This window comes from Nanorana parkeri, unplaced genomic scaffold (assembly GCF_000935625.1).
Source record: "Nanorana parkeri isolate BGI_ZX_2015 unplaced genomic scaffold, ASM93562v1 scaffold183, whole genome shotgun sequence".
NCBI lineage: Eukaryota > Metazoa > Chordata > Amphibia > Anura > Dicroglossidae > Nanorana > Nanorana parkeri.
In genome coordinates, this window is record NW_017306451.1 from 533,259 (window position 1) to 554,601 (window position 21,343).

Consider the following 21,343-nt stretch of genomic DNA (forward strand, 5'->3'; position numbering starts at 1 on the left):
GGGGGGGGGGCTTTAGTGGCCGCGGATGGCGCCTCCAAATACTTGCAAAACAGAATAAATGGTCACCAGCACTCCAAATGCCAAAAAATGGAAATGCCAAACAGGAGACACACAAACTGGAAGTGGAATCCCAGGATTGCGAATAATTTTTTTGGGGGTATTTCTGGTGGATTGGAATATGTAGGTATGCGTGCGTCAGAGAGGTCTATCGAAGACATCCAGTCCTGATCACAGATGGTAGGTACTATCATTTGAAGGGATTCCATATGAAAGGTAGGAACGTGAATGCGCCTGTTGAGATCTTTCAAGTCTAAAACCGGCATTAAATCCTCTGTCTTCTTTACTAAAAAGAGAGGCTAGTAAAATCTGGAAAAATTGTTCTAATCGTGGGACAGAGCAAATTGCTCCCTTCTAAATGAGGGTGATGGCATTCTGAATGAACATCTGGGCTCTTTCCTGGAAAGCTGGTAAGCATGCTTGAATGAACCAACTGTGAGGAGGACCTCTTTTGAAGGACCTTGAGCAATAGTGGAGGTTCTCATGGTTCTTTGAGTACTCCCTCCCATTTGTCTGCAAACCTCTTTAGACAAGCCCACACTGGCAACGGACTACTTTGCATCTTGAGAGGAAGAATCTATGCTCTGCTCGGACATCTTAAGTAATGAAATGTGCTTCTCCATCCCCTTCGTTATTCTCTACCGGGTCTATAAGGCTTTCTGCTTGATAGAAACCTCTGACATAGGAACTTCCTGTCTTGCAGAATTAAACCTGAATTTCCTCCTTTTACTTTTGTAAAGGAATTATCCAAGTGTCCTCCAAAAAGATTTGCCCCATCGTAGGGAATGCAACACCAGTTTGATTTGGATGATGAATCTGTTGCCACGGTTTTAGCCATAGCGCTCTCCTTGTGTTAATTGTGGCTAGCATTGCTCTCAAGAATGGTTGCACTGCTGGTTATCTGTTTAGATAAAGCACTGAGATCTTGAGAAATGCTGAATTAAGTTTTTGCGGCTGCTGTACGGGATATAGTAAATAGCCCATACAGCAGCCCTTCGGTTCGACTGAAGCAAAGGGCTCAGGCGGCCAAAGTGAGCTGAAGCTCCAGTGAATAACCCCCATAGTGTACAGGACGCCAGAAGATGGGCCCTGGGAGAGGTGTATATTGCCCTTTGTTCGGGTTGTGGTTGGGTTAACACCTGCTGCAGGAAGTGTGGAGAGAGAGAGAGAGAGAGAGAGGGCTGTGGAGCAGACTAAGGTTAAGAGTGTGATAACCTTGTGGACTGAAGTCATCCAAACAGCTGAACTTTACTGGGAGGCTGTGGGCTGTGAGAAAACTCTAAGGTTAAGAGTGTGATAACCTTGTGGACTGAAGTCATCCAAGCCGTTGAGGCTATTGTTATTATTTTCTGTGATGAAGAAAGCAAAAGGTAAAGTGTTTCATTTCTATGCTGAAGAAAGCAATCCTTCAAGTTGTTTTGCTGTACTGAAGACAGAAAGGACTGTTTATGTTGCTGCTGTGGAAAATAAATGCAGTTTGTTTGATAAAGCCTGTGTCCTGCGGTCCAGCTAATTCCCCAAACATCACAACAGGAAAACTTCCTCTGTATCCTAGTTAACCACTTCAAGACCAGGTGTTTAGACCCCCTTCCTGGCCAGGCCATTTTTCAGTGTTCAGCGCTGCGATACTTTGACTGACGTTTATTCCGTCATGCAACGCTGTACTGAAATGAATTTTATACCATTTTTTGGGGACAGATAGGGCGTTATTTCGGTGGTATTTAATCACCACTGGGGTTTTTATTTTTTATTATAATTAGGATATATAGATGGTAACATTGCACTACTGCGCCATCTACAGCTCAAAAGACATAACAGCATATACTGTTGCATTTCCAATACGCACCACATCAATAGTGGCTTCCCCCAGGAAATCGCCCACTAGCCTAAGATCTTGAAGGGCTGACACCGATCTAAGAGCTCTTTCTTTTTTATTGGTCCAGACTGAAATAGCGCGCGACAGAAGTAAGAGCGATGGCTGGACGACATGCACCTCGTGAAGATAAATGGGCCCTTTTAAAGGTCGAGATTAGTCTTGCAAACCAAAGGATCCTTGAATTAAACAGCGTCTTCCAAGAGTATTGTAACATGGCGAGCTAATCTTATCACTTCCGCATCCACTAGAGGATAGGCTGGTAATTTAGTCTTCTTTTAGTGGATATAATTTTGATAAGCGGCTGTTTAAACATGGTTTCTTTTCAATGCGTTTCCACTAATTGATTCCAATATTTTTTATCTCCTCCATGTATGGGAAATTTCCAGATGACTTCTTAAGGTGAGGAAAGTATTTTCTAACCTTAGCTAGCTCCTTTATTGGGTCTTTCCACTCGATAGCCTCCTTCACAGCAGCAATAAAGGGATCCACCAGGCAAGTTGATTTTGTGCTAACTGATTGGTCTAAGTTCTTAACCTTTGATGCGTCTATTAATGCTTGATAAGATGTGCATGGCTTATCACAAAACTTATCCTGACTAAATTCTTTCAAGCAGTCCTTTACAGATTATTTGATAAAGGATAACATATCCTGGTTTGGAGGAGAGATATCTTGCGTTGCTTCTGCTAGGCATGATTGACACACTAGCTTATCAGTTAAAGCTTGACTACCACAGACCCAGCAAGCTTTTTTATCTGGGTGACGATGTGCAAGAGTCTCACCGATGGGTTCTATGCTGAGAACAGTTTTTCCTTCTTGAATGAAATCGACAATCTTCTGGAACTATGAGATCCCGGTTCTTCTTCGTGAGGAGGGCTGCGAAGATCATAACATTGTTATGAAGTTCACCTCTCATGGTCTTTTTAAAAGTCTTAAAGTGACATTAAAGGCAAACAGTTTTTTCCCTCCCCCCAATGTTAATGAAAGTACTTACCTTAAATGATGTCTATTAATCCGATCTTCATCTTCTTTCCTGTAGTTTTCAGCCTTCTCTCCAACGCTGCTGCGGGTCTCCGATCCAGCGCTGACTCCTCTGTCCTTGCTGGTACTTCCTGTTCCACGGTGTCTGCATGCGGGTGCACGCGTCCATATACTTACCTTGTGTCTCTCCTCATCTCCCGGCCGAAAATCCGAACCAAGATGCTTTGCGGCCGCCTGAGAATTTTCACATTTTCGGACAGGAGCGCGCGGGAAGACACAGGTAAGTATTAAACTCTTTTAACGCGTTTTTTTTTTAACTTTAATGTCACTTTAATGTACCCTTACCTATAGGCAAAGCGGTGTCTTTTCCGGCAGCATTGTCTGACATGGTTAGAGAGAGCACAAACACAACATAATGAATTGCAGGAAATATGATGAAAGAAAGGGGAAAATGAATGGTAGATAAGATTGAGGCTTACTAGAAACGTAGAAAAAAAGGCTCTGAGAGGAATCGTGGAGCATAAAATCCCAGGCAGAGGCTGCCAGGAGCACCAGGATTCAATTTATAGATAACTGGGATGAAGCAAATCATCCCCTCCCAGAGAAATACTTCCAGGCCATGGGTGCATGCGCAGAATATTGGTGGTGTCATAGGCATCATGCCAGAAAGGGGCCAAGCCATCTGAGCTAAAAGAAAGAGGCAAGGATGGGCGCATGGCCCTAGGAGGGAGTGCCTGCCACAGGAGATGAGAGAGAGACACAGTAGGTGAGGAGGAGATAAAAGGGATGCCAGACATGCTATGCCATTCAACAGAGCTAGAGATTTACTCTATACGCCATGCCCAGACACCCATGGGACTATATCCTGGGGAATACCTTGTTTGAAAGTATATGAGCAGGGTCTTCAGCACAGAGGATAGTCCATGTACCCATTGCACTCCTGACCTCTGATCCATAGTGAAGAGATGGGTGCATCGGTAGTCAACGGATGCCCACCGTCAAATTAGTACAGACAATTATGGACACCGGCACTCCAATAGTAGAATAACGTCTGTTTCATGACGTCCGTGCAAAAACATACTTATTGCAACGTTTTGGGGTCACGCAGGATCCCCTTCATCAGGCAGAAAAACCCTTGTTCTGCTTGATGAAGGGGACCCTGCGTGACCCCGAAACGTTGCAATAAGTATGTTTTTGCACGGACGTCAGGTTGTTCTGCCTCATGAAGGGGATCCTGCGTGACCCCGAAACGTTGCAATAAGTATGTTTTTGCACGGACGTCAGGTTGTTCTGCCTGATGAAGGGGATCTTGCGTGACCCTGAAACGTTGCAATAAGTATGTTTTTGCACGGACGTCATGAAACAGACGTTATTCTACTATTGGAGTGCTGGTGTCCATAATTGTCTGTTCAGCACAGGGGAGACTTACCCTGTCTGAAAAGCTGCAGGAAAACGGCCAGTAAGGGTTAAAAAATAAAATGACATCCTCAAAATCACGAATCCATGGTGAGGACAGAAAAAATAATTCATCCTGGCTACTGGGACCAAATGTATTAATCACGTGTCCTATGGGGTTAAGGGGGGAGAAGCTTAACCCATCATGTGCTGCCATTAGGCCCCAGGAAATAAATATATATATATATATTTTTTTATTTTCTATTTTTTTTATGTGTGTTCTGCATGATATAACAGCATCACCTCTTGTTCCTTGTTTACAATGCAGCCTTTGCTTTTACGACACAGAGAGAAATTGGCCCATGGGCATTTGGGTTGGGCTAAAAACAGGGTTGAGCTACTCTACAAATCCCTTTAAATGTCTCCTGATTTTACAGGCATAAACAAATACTGCAAGACAAATATTCTTACTGTCAAGTATTAAATGAAATGCAACATAATATTTATACAGTATATATATCCTCAACCACACTATGCAATCACAAATGTTATCCTCTGGTGTGATTTTGCAGACAAGCTTGTCTATCTTGCATGTATGGTTAAATGCCTCTGGTCTAAGATAGTGTCACGCTATTGACTGCAAAGCACCAGTATGACAGAGTCAAAGTGACAGCCTCACAATTCAGGGGTGGGCAGCAACCTGGGATGTCAGTCCATTTCTAGACAGCTTCACAGACACTGGGAGATACTGGTTAGAAACATAGTACATGCCTACATTCTGCTTAATCTGACAGATAAGGTGGAAGGCGCTAGAAGCCAAGTTCTCTTTTTTAAAATCCAATAAAGAAGCAACTGGAAATAAAGTAACACATATAGGACTAAAATAGCATATTCCTATTTATATGGCAAGTCAGTAAGAATGATTCAAATGACTGCAGCCTGCAGACATTATAACTAGGTCTGAGCAGTATGGAACAGAATACAGACAATATAATGAGCTAGAGAAATAAGGCTCTGTAGCAAGGCCTCATTGAAAACGCCACACTTACAATGAAGGATGATTATAGAAAATAAACACCGCAAACTATTTGTAGATCCAGTGCAGCCAAGCACAATGAAATTTAAAGCAGCCTGCTTTTAATGGGGATGTCAGGGCATGTCACATAGCAACTGGAACTGTTAGTATGACAAGCTATAAGGTTAGTAAAGCTTTATATAAAAAGAAAAGGTTTACATTTAAAATGTATTCCTCTCTCTTAATGGTGTCCCGATGCCATAAACTAAACCTTTATAGAAATACCATTGTGTAATAGTACTTCTACTCTTCTACACTGTCTACTGTATACCTCAAATCGCTTACTCAGTGAATGATGCGAATGTTAATCCCTTATGAGAAGCCAATTACATAGGGGTCACCTTTGATTCTGCTTTATACTTAGTAATAAAATAAAAGCTCTGTTAAAAGGAGCTTTCAACTGAAGAACATGTCTCGAATTCACCCTACCTTAACTGCTTGAAGACCAGGTGTTTAGATCCCCTACCTGGCCAGGCCATTTTTCAGTGTTCAGCGCTGCGGTACTTTGACTGACATTTATTCCGTCACGCAACGCTGTACTGAAATGAATTTTATACCATTTTTTGGGGACAGATAGAGCTTTCTTTTGGTGGTATTTAATCACCACTGCGGGTTTTATTTTTTACTATATTCAGGAGAAATTACTGAAAATTTTGAGAAAAAAAAAGTTTTTTTTTACATTATGCTATAAAACAACTAATATTACCCACTTTTTGGTAAAATATAAAAGTTGGGGTCACGTCGGGTAAATAGACACCAAACATGTCAAGCGTAAAAATTGCGCGCACTCGCAAAATCGCAAAAAACTAGCATACCCAAAATTGGCCATAGGCGACGCTTTAAAAGCTTTTACCGCTCATCAGTTTAGTGTTATCAGTGATTGATGAGGATGTAACAGGACGTGTATACACGCCCAGTTACATCCAAGAAGCTCCCGGCAGGCCGTGTATACACAGCGGCTGGCCGGGAGGTAGTTAATCCATGCACTAATCATATCCTGCCTGGACTATTGTTATTCTTTACCAAATGACTTACCATTCATTAAACGGGTACCAGTTCAGTCAGTCGTTAGTGCACCTGCCAGAGCTATGTTCCTTAGCAACTGCTTTACCACCTTCAGCTACTCTGTGCACTGTCTCCCTAATGTTTCGGGAATCAAGCAGATCGTAAATGAAAAGGACCAAATTGTGATGGATACAGTACTGGGTCAGAGCAACTCCAAAACTACAGCACTTGTTCCCAGTCTGCAGTGGTCAGGACCTGCCAAAAGTCGGTCAAGGAAGGAAAACCAGTGAACTGGCAACAGGGACATGGGTGGCCAAGGCTCATTGATGCACATGGAGAGCGAAGACTGGCCCATGTAGTCCATCCCAATAGAAGAGCTACTGTAGTTCAAATTGCTGAAAAAGTTAAAGGAGAACTATGGGGTTAGGGCTTTTCCCCATAGTTCTCCTAAGGGTAACGGGAGGATACAAACTAGCGTCCTCACGTCACCCTAAGCTCAGTACAGCTCGCGGTATACTGAGATGCAGCAGCTGAAACGGATCCCGACAATTATGTCTGGATCCGCCCAGCTGCGTGAGTGACAGCTGGCTCTGCCTATCTAAAGCCTTGAGCCTCATAGCTGTATATTTGCAATGTGAGTTCCAAGGCACTGTTGCCTGCGACTGAAAAGCTAATGCATGCTGCTCATTGTTCTCCTTGCTGAAGATGTACCTGAAGTCCTTGCACTGCAAGGATATCCCTGCTTTTATCATTCTTTCTGTGGACCTATGCTTTCCCACTTCTCCTGCTGCTTCTTGAGAGTTTTCCCACCAGTCATCAGAAGTGCAGCTGTGACATGAAGAAGCAAATCCCTGCCTTTACCAGAATGGCCACCTCCACACAGAGACACAGTCAGAAATGGGGAAAAGATCAACTGCAGAGGGCCCACAGACAGTAGTGTGGACTTGTACTCTGCTTGTCTTTTTGGGTAAAACTTCCACAGTACAGGCCATCTTTAGATGCTTGCTGCAGTGCAAGAGCAATGTAGTGTTTTGCTGGAGAACTGTGTCTTGTCTGATTCTTCCTTTGACTATCATGCTCTTCAAATACAAAGTTAAGATTGGCAAGTATGGCATGGGTGGCTTTATATGGGAGATTAGGCACTTTTGGGAAAATAGTCCGCAATCGGCAAGAATGCATTCTCCCTGAAATCAAGGATATCTATGGCTAAAATTTGACACAATAGTTCAGATATGTCAGGTGACTATAAAGACTTTTTTTGGCCAACTTTTTGCTCTGTTTATCTGATCTCCCTAGAAATACAAAGTCAATATGTTATCATCCTCACTTCTTGCTTAAAGTGTGGAATGCCTACATGAAATGCCTACATTAAAGTGCACCCAAAGCCAAAACATTCATTTTACCAGGGGAGGCTGTGGACAGGGGAGGTGGATCATCTCACTGTCCACCAGCTCTGCCTCTGGCTCTGGCTGGCGTCTTACCCAGCTGACTAATGTCCTGTAGCACAACTTACCGGAATTCCCATAAGCAGAGGTGGGTGCTCGCAGTGACTGCGGATGGCGCCGCATCAAGCAAAGTTTGTTGTAAAGAGATGTCACCAGCACACCAGCATGACAAACACGTAAATTTCAGTGAATCTTCATGTTTTATTTGTCAGCAGTCACTCAGAGTAGAATCAAGCGCTTTCAGGGCCACACAGGGTACCCTTCATCAGGCTTAAAGTGAACTGACGTCACTGGTTGCCAGGTGCTGGACGCCTAGAGCGTCCCAGGTTACTAAGAGCTGGGCAGGTAGATGTATATGGCCCTTACACATCTCCCCACCTGGCTCTTAGCAACCGGGGATGCTCTGGCTGAAAAGGGAGTGGCAGAAGGGACACTGCAAACATTGTGCAGCCACTCTGCCTGCCGCCCTACCAAGTAACCGAAAAAGATGCCACCTGAGGCAACAGCTGCCTCATTATAGGGACGGTCCTGGGATTAGTATTGGGCAGATCTCGGATGTGACAATGCTTGGGCCTAGCAATAGGTAGAGCATACAACTCTGCATTGCAAGATGAAGCACATCTATCTGTGCCATACCTAGAGCTTTGGGTATTTCAGTGGAACTGCAGTGACACATCCAGAAGGAGGGTGACACCTGTAAAGGCACAATGTAGCATGACTGAATTTTGCTTTGCAGGGCAATGTTACAGGTTTGCTTTGAATTTACAGTCTTCAAGCTTTAGCTCAGTCACAAAAGTGTCTAACAATGGCTTTTGATGTGCCCAAATCACATATCTTTCAAACGCACTTTCAACAGGATCAAACTTTCTTGTATTGTCAGGATCCATTTGTGCTTTAATGGCTTTGTGGTTGTGCAGATTTACACAGTTTGATCTAATATGGCATTAGAATCAGCTAACAAGGATTTCAAAGCAGGGGATTATAATGCTGAATGCATTTTTATCTAATTTAAAGATACTTAACATCTTCAGAGATCCTGACAAGACTTTACTGAGGTGCTATTTAGTGGTGTATTTTGGTTTTGTGCTGCCGTAGGCAAGACTAAACACGGGCACCCCCCTCAATCTAAATTTACCCCACCTCATCCTGTTTAGGACCAATGTTTATTTGTACAATCGGAAGTTAGCAATGCTAACTCACCAGAATATTGTCGATCGCCAAAACGGGTTTTCATTTGGTGGAGAGAGAAGGCTCCCCTCCTCTCTCGTACAGATGACTGTGAGACATTTTGGTGTCCTCAGACCCTCTGATGTATGTATGTACAGCACCCTACCGACCCTCCCCCCAGCCATGATGACCTACCTGTATTGCATAGAGAAGTGATCATGTGACTGGGTCTAAAATAAGGTCAGTAATGAAAATGGAAAGGTTTTATTTAAAAATTGCATTAGCATGTTGATGAAGAGGTGAGAGGGAAAGAGGAACCAAGGACGGCAAAATATAAGCAGATTTAACTTCAGCTTTAAATATAACCAGAACAGGTGACTCCAGTGGAATATTATGAGAAGTTTATTTCTACACTTTTCAGTCTTTGTTCACATACCACTTTATTGCTGAATACTTTCCCTATGATTCCCATTTACCTCTAACATATACTTTGACACATCTTTTTATCTACACCTAAAAGGATAAAGATAGGACAGTCTTTCTTATTACAACACTGTGATTACTCTGGTTCTGATAATTTAGGCAAATCCTCATATTTTTAAATGCACCTACAAGGAATTGTTTTTTCTTACATTTTTTTTTCAATGTTCCGTACCTATCTGACATCCTTTACTTGTCTTTTCTAGCACAGAATATTATTTCTAGTTTACTCATGGTTTGACCCTGTTGCCCTACCTGCAGTACCTCTGGCCTCAGAAGCCAATAATCATTTTCCTCGCCTATCCCACAAAACTGTCCCGGGATTTTCAACAAAACAGGGATCCAGGCCATGTCCTGACGCAGGGTGCTGGAACTGGCACCTGGCACCAATTCTAAGCCAGTACTGTGATATGGAGTAATTATCTGTCTTCCTTCTACTTACCACAAATACCAGGGCATATTGTCACACTATTGTCACACTATTAAGAACTTCTTCCACATACTGACCACTGACAACAGGGCCTTTTTCTCCTAGTGTCCACTGATGCCAAAGTATTTTTTAATCTCCAAATGACCACAGATGCTGGGACATTTTATTCCTCTCACTGATGTCTGGGTATTATTTTCTCCCACTGACCACCAATGCAAGAGCTTTTTTCTTCCACCGACTACAGATGCTGGGACATTTTCTACTTCCCACTGACTATTGATGCTAAGAAATTTTTTCCAAAGGCTATATTGTGCATTACAAACTTCTAAACTCGGCACTCTGTAAGCTGTGCTGTTCATCACACACTCCTGACCATTGTGTTTATTGTCTTAACAATTGCTGGCTGTTTAGTTGTCTCCAAGTGTTTTCATGAAGCTCTTCTTTAAAGCGAACCCTGTTGCTATAGAAAAGTATTTGCAGCAAGCCATACTGATCTCTTCTGCTGCTGGAGTTGACGGACACTGTTTTAGTCCTGAGAAAACTTCTATTGAAGTTCGCAGAGAACCAACAGTTCCAGGAGTGTTGATCTCCTGTGTCCCCTGCAACTCTCATTGGTTCCTTTTGTGTGAGAGATGACAGATGGCTCAATGTGAAAGAAATCTGACTCCTGCTTAGAAAAACTGATTCGCCCGGCAGCCTGCATGCTTGACCATAACACAGTCAGATAGCTACTGGGTAGCCAGGCTTTTGTCTTCTTGCTATAAGAATTTTTCTAGGATTTCATATGAGAAGCCACAGTAAACGTTAGCATGGTCAAGCTACTCTCTTTACCCAACTTTTGCCATCACTTGTCATAACCTTATTGTATATCTATCTAATATAAATATATATAATATATATATTTAACAGAACTGAAATTTTTCACTGAATCACTCACTGTCCCATGGTCATACACATGCAGGAGTGTACGGTCAGTTTTGGATGAAAGCTGAAAAACCCAGCATTAAGTCTTATTAGAGAGGCCCATGGCACCTGGAGGAAACCCGACCAGACTTTGAGAGGACATAATCATTAATATTGATGAGAAACATGCCCAGGACCCTAAAGTTGCACACAGTAAACACCAGTATTGTGTAGCTAGTGAATAGGAGGTATGTAAGAGTTTTGACAGCCCAGCTTTTCAATACAGCCTTAGACCTATAAGATAGAAAGTTATGAAGAAAATAGAGGCAGATGTTGGGATTCAAAGCAAGAACTGTGTCTCTATTATAGGGAATCAAAGTGTTGGTTCGTCATTTCTGTTCCTATGCCTATCTTATGCAATTTAGAGCCCTGAGAAAAACATTACTGCTTATTCTCTATTCTACCATTATTCGCCAGTATACTGCGAGTACTGTACGTGGTGAGGGAGCATAATGCAGCCTAGCTCTAGGAGCTGAAAAAATGCTACCCTCTAGACAGAATGATGTTTCCGTCTTAGGCAAAATCTTTACCATCCTAACTTTTGAATAGTAAGTACTCCATAAGGTTGCTGTACCATTAAGGTGATTTAAGAAAAATCTTGGAATTATAATGTAATTAAAGATCATTAAACTAAAAAACATATAAGGGTACGGTCATACATACTGCATTCACACTAAATTAACAGTGCCTACCTGCAGTGAGTTTATGCTTTTCACCTTTGCATTCATCTTGTTCGTCTGGCTGACCCCCTGGCTAAATCCAGTTATGGTATCGTTATTTTCTGAACTGCCTTATATATGAGCCTGGAAAAACTTTGGCTAAGAATTTCCGGGTTTGAACTATCACCCCCTCTGAGTCCACTGTAGGCTCAAACACACACACAACAAAAGATAAAAGGAAGGTTGCACAGCACAGAATCATGTGGAAAAAAAGCTTTAGTCATAGCCAGAAGCAGTTTGAAAAAACACATGCATCTGGCAACAGTTGTTCTTAAGCATGTCACAACCCTGGGCAAGTCAGCCTGAGGATATAAGGGAAAAACTGCTTAAAAGGTTATTTCACCTTTCTGCACATGTTCCAATTCCCAGTGCTATTCGTCATCCCCAGCACATGGCAAAGCACTGCTCAGATGTTAAAAAGGCTGCCTCTTTCCCAATGCATACCTGTAGGTCCTGCATGGCCTGTCTGCAAAAGCCTCTAGGCGTTTGACCCCCTCTGTCCTGGCAAAATGTCAGGATAGGCTTGCGCCCATGTGTAGTGCGCTCTTTCTCCCTCTAGCTAAGCCACTGCCGCTAGAGAAAGAGAGAGAGAGAGAGAACTGCGAGTGGGGGCAGTTTAAACAAGCCAGGAGTGGACACTGGGGGTGCGCTATTAACAACTGCCCGGTCCTGCTGTTTATCCAGGATTGAGGGGCGGCAATCACCTAGAGGTTTTTAAAGACCAGCCATGCATGACCTAAAAGTATGCAATGGGAAAGGGACAGCTTTTTTAACAAGTGAACTTTGCTTTGCAATATGCTAGGAAGATGGAACGCATGAGGGACATTTTGGAAAATGTGCAGAAAGGTGAACTAACTCTTTAAGCAGAGGTTACCTTCAGTGAAAACCATATGTCAAAATGATCAGCAGGAGAGAAGAATGGAACAGATTATTTAAAGTATTACCGTTGACATTCAAATTTTTACATATTCTGACCTCTGTAGCTACAGCCACTGTGGAGCAATTCATCCTCAGGGTTTGCAGCAGAAACACTTTCATTTTAGTAGCTCACTCTGTTACCCCTGCCAGCCTGTTAATCCCTAATGTAAACACAGAACATGTGCACAGTAACAGGGGGAAAGCAGAGTGCAGGGATCTGACTTAAACAACTTCACTGTATCATTCCAAAAAATTAAGGATAAATTACTCCACAGTGTCTGTAGCTACATAGGTCAATAAGGGCTTGCTTTAAAGGTAATTTACCATATGTGAAGAATATATCAATCTTTTAATGTCCATAGCCTAATAATAATTCTACTAGTTGAATTATTATCTCAACTTTTTGCTTAGAAGTCAAGCTGGCCCTGTAACCTCCCGAGGCTCCCAAGTGATGGGCAGCCTCCTTGACCTAAAACAGGAAAACCTCGGAGAGTGGGGACCAGCCATACTTAACTTACATGGGGAAAGTCAAGATCTGTATACTTTATACGTTTAGATGCCTATATCTCTGGATTTACTTATTATTTTGACATACAGTTTTCACTAAAGGTAACCTCTGTTGATGCATTTGGATGGATTTTAGTTTTTCCATTTCCAGGCTGTTAAAGAGACATTTATACTGCATAACTATAGTTGCATAATTATATTCTGCCTCCTACCTTATTTGTAAAGGTAATTTGCTTTAATAGTAAATACATTGTCCAATGTAATAATCCACCCTTGGATGCTTGTCCAGAATCTGAACCAGCAAAACAATATACAGAATGGAGCCATAATATACAAAAGGGGGCTATTTATTTAATTGGTTTACCACGTTATGGCCTCCCACTTAGTGCAAGTACCCAAACAGCTGCAGCAAGCTCTAAATCTTTGGTAGGATTTAGAGCAGTCGTGCATTTAGAAAAAGAGCCTGGCGTTCATTTACAGTAAAACTCACAGTTTCTCCCTAGGAGCAGCATTGGTCATTAGAAAGAGGGGAGATAACGGCAGGTTAGGGAGCATGTAACAGACCGGCAGAGTTGGTGACATGGAAAGAAGAGATTAGAAATGATGAGAGACATGTAGGGAGTAGCTGGTGAATAGGCTAGTTTTAAACAGTTTCAAGGTTAGCGGAGCAGCAGGACGGTTGACATGGATGTTCGTAAGGAAGTCTTAAAACATTTAACACTGAAGGGACAACCAAGTTACAGTATAACCCCATTCCTGCTAGAAAAGCTGTTTGATTCCATTTTGTCGTGCATGTCAGTGATTAACACAGTTTCTGTAAGTTTTTCATAACACATTGGCAAAGGTATTGACAATACCATAGACAGTAAAAATAAATCAGAATTCTAAACTTCTACATATGAGTGCTTAAAGTGTATGAACAAAAGTTTTGCCTATAGATGCACTTTAAGAGGTGTATTCACAGGATAGTTCAAGGAATGGGGCTGTATATTTCACACCGTTCACAAAGGACAACAGTTCAGTACTAGCATCATTTAGCAGACATGCACTAGTGTACATTTGCAAATTGATTTCAAATTCACAATAGTTCCTGTGTTTCCATTGTGCTTATACATTGGCCAAAACACATAAAAACAGTGGAACCAAAAGTGTCTTTAACACCATATTAATTAGACAAAAGCTGTAAAACATTTTAAGTATCACAATACTGATTGTTCTGGGTGCTACTTCATCACTCATGAATATATTGTACAGACAATGTACATGGGCAGTTGCATTATGAAAATGTGAAAACTCCTAGCAGTAACTTCCAATCCAAACCTTTTTTCTACGACAAAATGTTTCTTTAATGATTGATTGGGATGATTTACATCACATTGTTGCTGCTTGTCTTCATAGCACTATATGTTGGAGAGAGGATGACATGTTTACTAATTGTAATTGCTTTTTATAGTCTTTAACTGTGTATTAAGCAGAATATTATATAACTATGTATGACAGGCTTTCAAATAAGAAAACGGGGGCAGGCAATGTAATAGGTAGATGGACAGTAGTGGATCAGAGACAAAATGTATTTGACAAATGTATTTGATAATGACCTAGTTTACAGAATATAATATGAGATAACGTGAGATACAAAGTTAAAAACTGAATCTTAAGTTCACTTAGAAAATAAGCCTCCCTGTGTCTGTCCTCCATCACTTTAAAGCTGTTGGCTATTTTAGGACTACTTAAACATTTGCCATCATTCTTTGAACATGGGTGGAATGAATGGACTTTAAATCATTGGGGATTATGTAGTAGGCCCTAATAATGAGGAAGAACTTTACCTTTTCTAAACAGTTGGTCAACTGGTGGTCTCCCTTCCCATTGGCCTAAATACTGCTTATTGGGTACCACATATGATCTCTTGTAGCTGACCCCACTGCATCAGCAGTTTATAATACTGACGTGTCCACTAGAAGCAGTGGTTGAACCTGGTAGAGCTAAATGGTTTATATCTCTGAAAGAGAGGCAAGCATGCAATAGTTATAAACAAGCCCACATTAAATATGAATAGCAGTGAGTAATTTAATCCTCCTTTATAACCATAATTGTGAGGTACTGTGTTTGGCTCATAGATGTTGCTGAAGATATAGGTATGATCGAAGTACCTGTAGTAAAATAATGCTTGAACGTCAAAGCATACCGTACATTCTAGAGCCGCCTGCCTCCTATGCCACAGTTGTTATAATGACCTGTTGTAGAGATTCCCATAAGACAGGCAGCCATATGGAGAGACTATGTGCTATATGCAGGCAGTACTACTAGGACCTTACTGGTCTGCAGTGCCATTTTAAAGCAAATGCACAGTTTGAGCAGAGGAAGCTGAAAGTTTTACCATTACCTCCAGGAGCAGTTCAGCTCCCAACTGTTAAAGCAGGGCTGGATAAATCTCAGGAGCCAAGTAGCCAATGCTCCCTATAAATGACATCTGGCACCTAAACTTTTGAGATTTCCTCTAGCTGCTGTCAATGGAGCTGACTCCTAAAAAAAAAATCCTGCTGACTCCTGGGTTGGACAGACTGGCTCCTGAATTCTGTATTCATTGTCTATATATATTGTTTTTCGCAGTTGGAATGTAGTGTTGTAATAATACATTATAGCCACTAGATAGCGCCTAGGAGCATAAGAAAATACACATTTATTTCCTGTGCTTCTTAGTGCCACCTAGGGGCCATAATGTAATATTACAATACGCTACATTCCAACTGGGAAAAAAGATCATATTAAAAACATTTGTTTTTGGCATCATTCATCCAAAACAAAGATTAAGAGACATTCGTAGGCTGAAGGGTTTTGTGATGTATAAATTGACATCTAGGTGTGCATTGTGTATTTCTTCCAGATCTATGCAGTGATCCAGTGTGACATTTTGCCTCTGTGTAGGAGCTTCCTGTAATAAAGACCAGTAGAAGTTTATGTGACAAAATGTAAAGACTATGACAGATGTCAGTTTGTGTAAGAGAGGAGTGGCTGAGGGTATAGTGATTAGTATTATGTGCAGGAGAGGAGTGCAAAGAGTATGACAGAGGGCAGTATGTGAAAGAGAAGGGTGAGAAAAGTATGACAGAGGGCAGTATGTGAAAGAGACAGGTGCAAAAAGTACAACAGAGGGCAGTATATGAAAGAGAGGGGTGCGAAGAGTATGACAGAGGGCAGTATGTGATTGAGAGGGGTGCAAAGAGTATGACAGAGGGCAGTATGTGAAAGATAGAGGTGCAAAGAGTATGACAGAGGGCAGTATGTGAAAGAGAAGGAGAGTGGTGTGAAGAATATGACAGTTAGGCTGTCTGGAGATCAGTGTCCCTGGTTAGCTGGTAACCAGGGACGCTGATCTCTCTGCAAGTGGCCTGAGCCACCCGTAAGATCACGGCTGGCTCCACCCAGCTGTCAGAAGCAAGTTGTTGGCTCAGCCAGCTTTGGCTTTCAGCACGGCTCAGCATATGCCTTTGGCTCGGCTGAGCCGCTCGGCCAAGTTCGGGAGCTGTACGGGCTATAGTGAATAGCCCGTACAGCAGCCCTTCAGTTCTACTGAACCGAAGGAGTCCTGGGGCCGAAGCTAGCCGAAGGACCGGCCAAAGCTATGGCTAGATCCTTCGGCTGCTTCGTGAATAGACCCCTATGACAGATGTCAGTTTGTGTAAGAGAGGAGTGGCTGAGGGTATAGTGATTAGTATTATGTGATGGAGAGGAGTGCAAAGAGTATGACAGAGGGCAGTATGTGAAAGAGACAGGTGCAAAAAGTATGACAGAGGGCAGTATGTGCAAGAGAGGGGAGCGAAGAGTATGACAGAGGGCAGTATGTGAAAGAGAGTGGTGCGAAGAGTATGACAGAGGCCAGTACGTGAAAGCGAGGAGTGCGAAGAGTATGACAGAGGGCAGTATGTGCAAGAGAGGGGTGCGAAGAGTATAACAGAGGGCAGTATGTGAAAGAATGGGGTGTAAAAAGTATGACAGAGGCCAGTACGTGAAAGAGAGGAGTGCGAAGAGTATGACAGAGGGCAGTATGTGAAAGAGAAGGGTGTGAAGAGTATGACAGAGGACAATATGTGAAGGAGAGCATTGCTGGAAGGTATGACAGAGGGAGGTATGTGTACCCTGGAGAGAAGTGGGAAGACTATGACCTTGGGTAGTATGTGCAGCAGTGGAACACTGAAGGGTATAACGGCAGCATTATGTGCAGGAAGGGGAATATAAAGAGTATGACAGTGGGCATTATGTGCAGGAGATGAGAGCAGTGGGTATGAAGGCGGCAGTATGTGTTGGAAAGACATGTGGAGTGCATGGTGGTAAGTATAGGTATACGGAGGGTATGGCAGTGGGCAGTATGTGTGGAGCTATAGTGAATAGCCCGTACAGCAGCCCTTCAGTTCTACTGAACCGAAGGAGTCCTGGGGCCGAAGCTAGCCGAAGGACCGGCCAAAGCTATGGCTAGATCCTTCGGCTGCTTCGTGAATAGACCCCTATGACAGATGTCAGTTTGTGTAAGAGAGGAGTGGCTGAGGGTATAGTGATTAGTATTATGTGATGGAGAGGAGTGCAAAGAGTATGACAGAGGGCAGTATGTGAAAGAGACAGGTGCAAAAAGTATGACAGAGGGCAGTATGTGCAAGAGAGGGGAGCGAAGAGTATGACAGAGGGCAGTATGTGAAAGAGAGTGGTGCGAAGAGTATGACAGAGGCCAGTACGTGAAAGCGAGGAGTGCGAAGAGTATGACAGAGGGCAGTATGTGCAAGAGAGGGGTGCGAAGAGTATAACAGAGGGCAGTATGTGAAAGAATGGGGTGTAAAAAGTATGACAGAGGCCAGTACGTGAAAGAGAGGAGTGCGAAGAGTATGACAGAGGGCAGTATGTGAAAGAGAAGGGTGTGAAGAGTATGACAGAGGACAATATGTGAAGGAGAGCATTGCTGGAAGGTATGACAGAGGGAGGTATGTGTACCCTGGAGAGAAGTGGGAAGACTATGACCTTGGGTAGTATGTGCAGCAGTGGAACACTGAAGGGTATAACGGCAGCATTATGTGCAGGAAGGGGAATATAAAGAGTATGACAGTGGGCATTATGTGCAGGAGATGAGAGCAGTGGGTATGAAGGCGGCAGTATGTGTTGGAAAGACATGTGGAGTGCATGGTGGTAAGTATAGGTATACGGAGGGTATGGCAGTGGGCAGTATGTGTGGAGAATTTAGATCAAGTGTTTGTGAGGGGTTGTCTGTGTTCTGTGAGTGTGTGGTCTGTCTGTGTTGTGATTGAGTATTGCTACAGAGTCTATGTATAGTGGGAAAAGTCTAATGGGTGTGGTGGATACAGAATCTCAGTAGACTGGCGTCATGACCCTCCCAGTAAAAAACATTTAATACTCTATATTACAGGATATCAGATGCAAAGTGGTATAAAACTTCTATACACATTTCTTCTTTTTCTGGTGTATGTAAGTCTGGTTTAAAAATGGCTTTTGGTTATCTGACAGTAAATGAAGTGTATTTAAAAAAGTATTCATGCTGCTAGCATTATTGTGCTCTTTTGATGTCAGGGCTGGTATTCATTACGTGGTGTTCAGGAGGGACCTGTCAGATGATTTAACTAATAAACGGAGTGCTGCAATACAGCCTTTAAAACCACTAAATAGTGTAAACATCTTCAGGCAGCCCTGAGGACCTGATGGTTATGACTATCAAATAGAGAAAAAAGCTTTTCTAGAGTAAATACTGTAAAGTACAAGGCGATGCATAGTGCACTATTTTTGTCATACCTTAATGCAGACTGCAGATGTCCCAAACCTTTGTCAACGTGTCAGCTGCATTCAAATATATGTTGCAGCAAATTTAAAGAAGTCAAAATCTTTAAAGTGGTTAAAGTGGAAATCAAATTATTTTGTTTTTAAAACACTGTACATTGACTCATAGATACTACACCAAACTGGTTCATTGAAACCCTTGTAAACACAGCCAGAGCATTGAGGATCTGCCACTATTGGACCTATAATCAGAGGTCTGTGCTTTAAAAAAAAACAAAAACTATTGGAGAAGGAGTAGGTTGCTGAATTGTTCAACATTATTTAACTTTCACTTTAAATATGTTAAAAAGATTTATGACATGATATTAGTTTAAATAAAGTTTGCATTGCTACCTACAGAGAGGTTGCTTGGAGCCATATAAAACTGTATCTGTAGTCAAAATGTTTTTTTATGGCCAACTGAACTTTTAGTTTAAATCAGCTAAATACATTGCATGTGCAACAAAACAAACGGTGTGCAATGTCTAACAGTTTGTTTTCATTCTAAAGCAGCCACAGCCTGAGAGAAAAGGCCTGTCCCCTGTTACTCGCTACAGAGTGGGACCCTTTGATTTCTGTGTAGAAGCAGGAGTCACACCTATAGCTCGGTAATCAACAAAGCTCATGCTCCCCACTGTTTGGAGATCTCTCATTCTGGCTCATCAGGGGGGCTTGTTGGACTTTTGCAGATAGCTTCCCCATGGAAAGCAAACATTACACTCTGCGGCATGCTGGCAGAGGCAGGCTTTCATATTCAAAGCTAAGGCTAATATTTAAAGAAAACAAACGCTATGACCTCATTCACATGGGGTTTTTGTCCAGATGTGGAAAGAATCTGTAAATTCTTGCGGTGGGGATCACAGGTGGTTGTAGACAGCTGCGGCCAGGAAACCTGTATAAAGCAATGGCAGGCTGACAAGAGCCACAACTGTCCACTGCTGTTTGCATGTTTCCACACATCCAGTGGCTAACTGTGGCTAGGGACATATGACCAGTCCTGGACACAGATAGATTGTGTCCAGGGCTGGTCATCTGCTCCTAGCCGCAGGCAACCAATGGATGTGTGGATACATGTGAATAGCGGCATACAGCTGTGACTCAAATCAGTTTGTCATTGCTTCCCGGCTGCAGCTGTCCACAACAAACTGTGCTTCTAGCACCAGGAATCCCATTATTCTTGTCACAGGAATCTGCTGACCATCCCTAATTGCCATTGTGAATAAGACCTAAATCTTTACGCACCTTTTGTTTTGATGCACCTTAAATATATTTAGCCAGCTTAGAATGAAAGTTTAGTTAGGCTTTATGTTGTGGTTATATAAGGAAAGGGCTAAACCCTGTCAGATTTTTTTACCAGGCATTTGGGTCCTGTTGAGGGTATTCCCTTTAATATTCTCCCTGAAGGCAAAAAACAGGAAGTAAAATGCAATCATTTCAAAGTGAGAGGAACTCCACCCTATAGACAAATATAACTGGCAGAGCTGTAGCTAGCTTCTTTTGCGCCCGAGGCAAGAACAGAAAATCGTGTGCTCCCCCTTTTTTTGTTTTAGGTCAGTGCTCTCAGGTGGTCAGTACAGGCTCTCAGGTGGTCAGTGCGAACTCTCTGTGGTCAGTGCAGGCTCTGTGTGGTCAGTGGGAGCTCTCTGTGGTCAGTGCGGGCTCTCTAGTGGTCAGGGGGTCTCTCTGTGGTCATCGAGGGCTCTCTTTGGTCAGTGCGGCCTGCTGCGACCATGGTAGTTCTGCCACTGGCATGAGTATCAACCACTGCAGGAGGGAGCTGTGGAATGTTGGCCTGCTGCATGCTGGAAGCTGTAGTCCCAGGAGGCAATGTCAGTGCATTGGTGGTTAATGGGGCCCCCTTCCTCCTGTCAGTGCCCCCCCAAGTGGCGGAAATAATAGAGTCGCACCTTTGACCGGGCTCTGGAGTTCCGCCACTTGGGTGGGCCTGGACAGGAGGAAGAGGGTCCCATTAACCACTAAGGCACTGACATTGCCTCCTGGGACTACAGCTCCCAGCAGGCTGATGCGCCACAGCTCCTTCCCACAGTGGTTGATATGGGACGTAGTATAAAGCCCATGACACACTGCATGCGAAGCCGTGCAGAGTGAAGCAAAGCTGTCAGGCATGGAGCTTCGCATGCAGTGTGTGAGCTGAGTGCAGTCAGATGAAAGACTGCATTTTGATGTGCGGGTTTATACGCATGAGCCGATTGGCTGAAGATGAAATTTTTCAGCTATGCGCGCTCTCGCTAGCTGACGTGCCAGAGAGAAAATTACATGACACACTGCACGCGAAGATAATGCGCCACCTCTCCGCACTGCTTTGCGCGCAGTGTGTCACAGCCTTAAGGGTGTAGGTGGGGTAGTTTGTGAGGGGGAGATATCAGTGGGGGGTCAGGAACATCATCAATTACAGCTGTTTTAAAAAATAGTTTTATCTCTGTTATTCAAATTATAGTAAAACAAAAGTATGGGGGGGGGGGGGGGGGCCAATGGGGACAGGATGGGGGC

At 43.0% G+C, this 21,343-nt stretch overlaps 1 protein-coding gene and 1 long non-coding RNA gene across 7 annotated transcripts in view; one reads left to right on the forward strand and one right to left on the reverse strand.

The window, feature by feature from the left end:
* LOC108785923 overlaps window positions 1-13,075 on the forward strand; it is a 16,965-nt gene extending 3,890 nt beyond the window's left edge. Inside the window, exons 2-3 of the long non-coding RNA XR_001941160.1 lie at window positions 3,186-3,191; window positions 13,065-13,075. This is a non-coding gene — a long non-coding RNA (uncharacterized LOC108785923). The remainder of the gene's footprint in view (window positions 1-3,185; window positions 3,192-13,064) is intronic.
* Window positions 1-21,343, reverse strand: part of LOC108785921 (small conductance calcium-activated potassium channel protein 2-like) — a 109,432-nt gene that overhangs the window by 41,886 nt on the left and 46,203 nt on the right. The window lies entirely within an intron of this gene.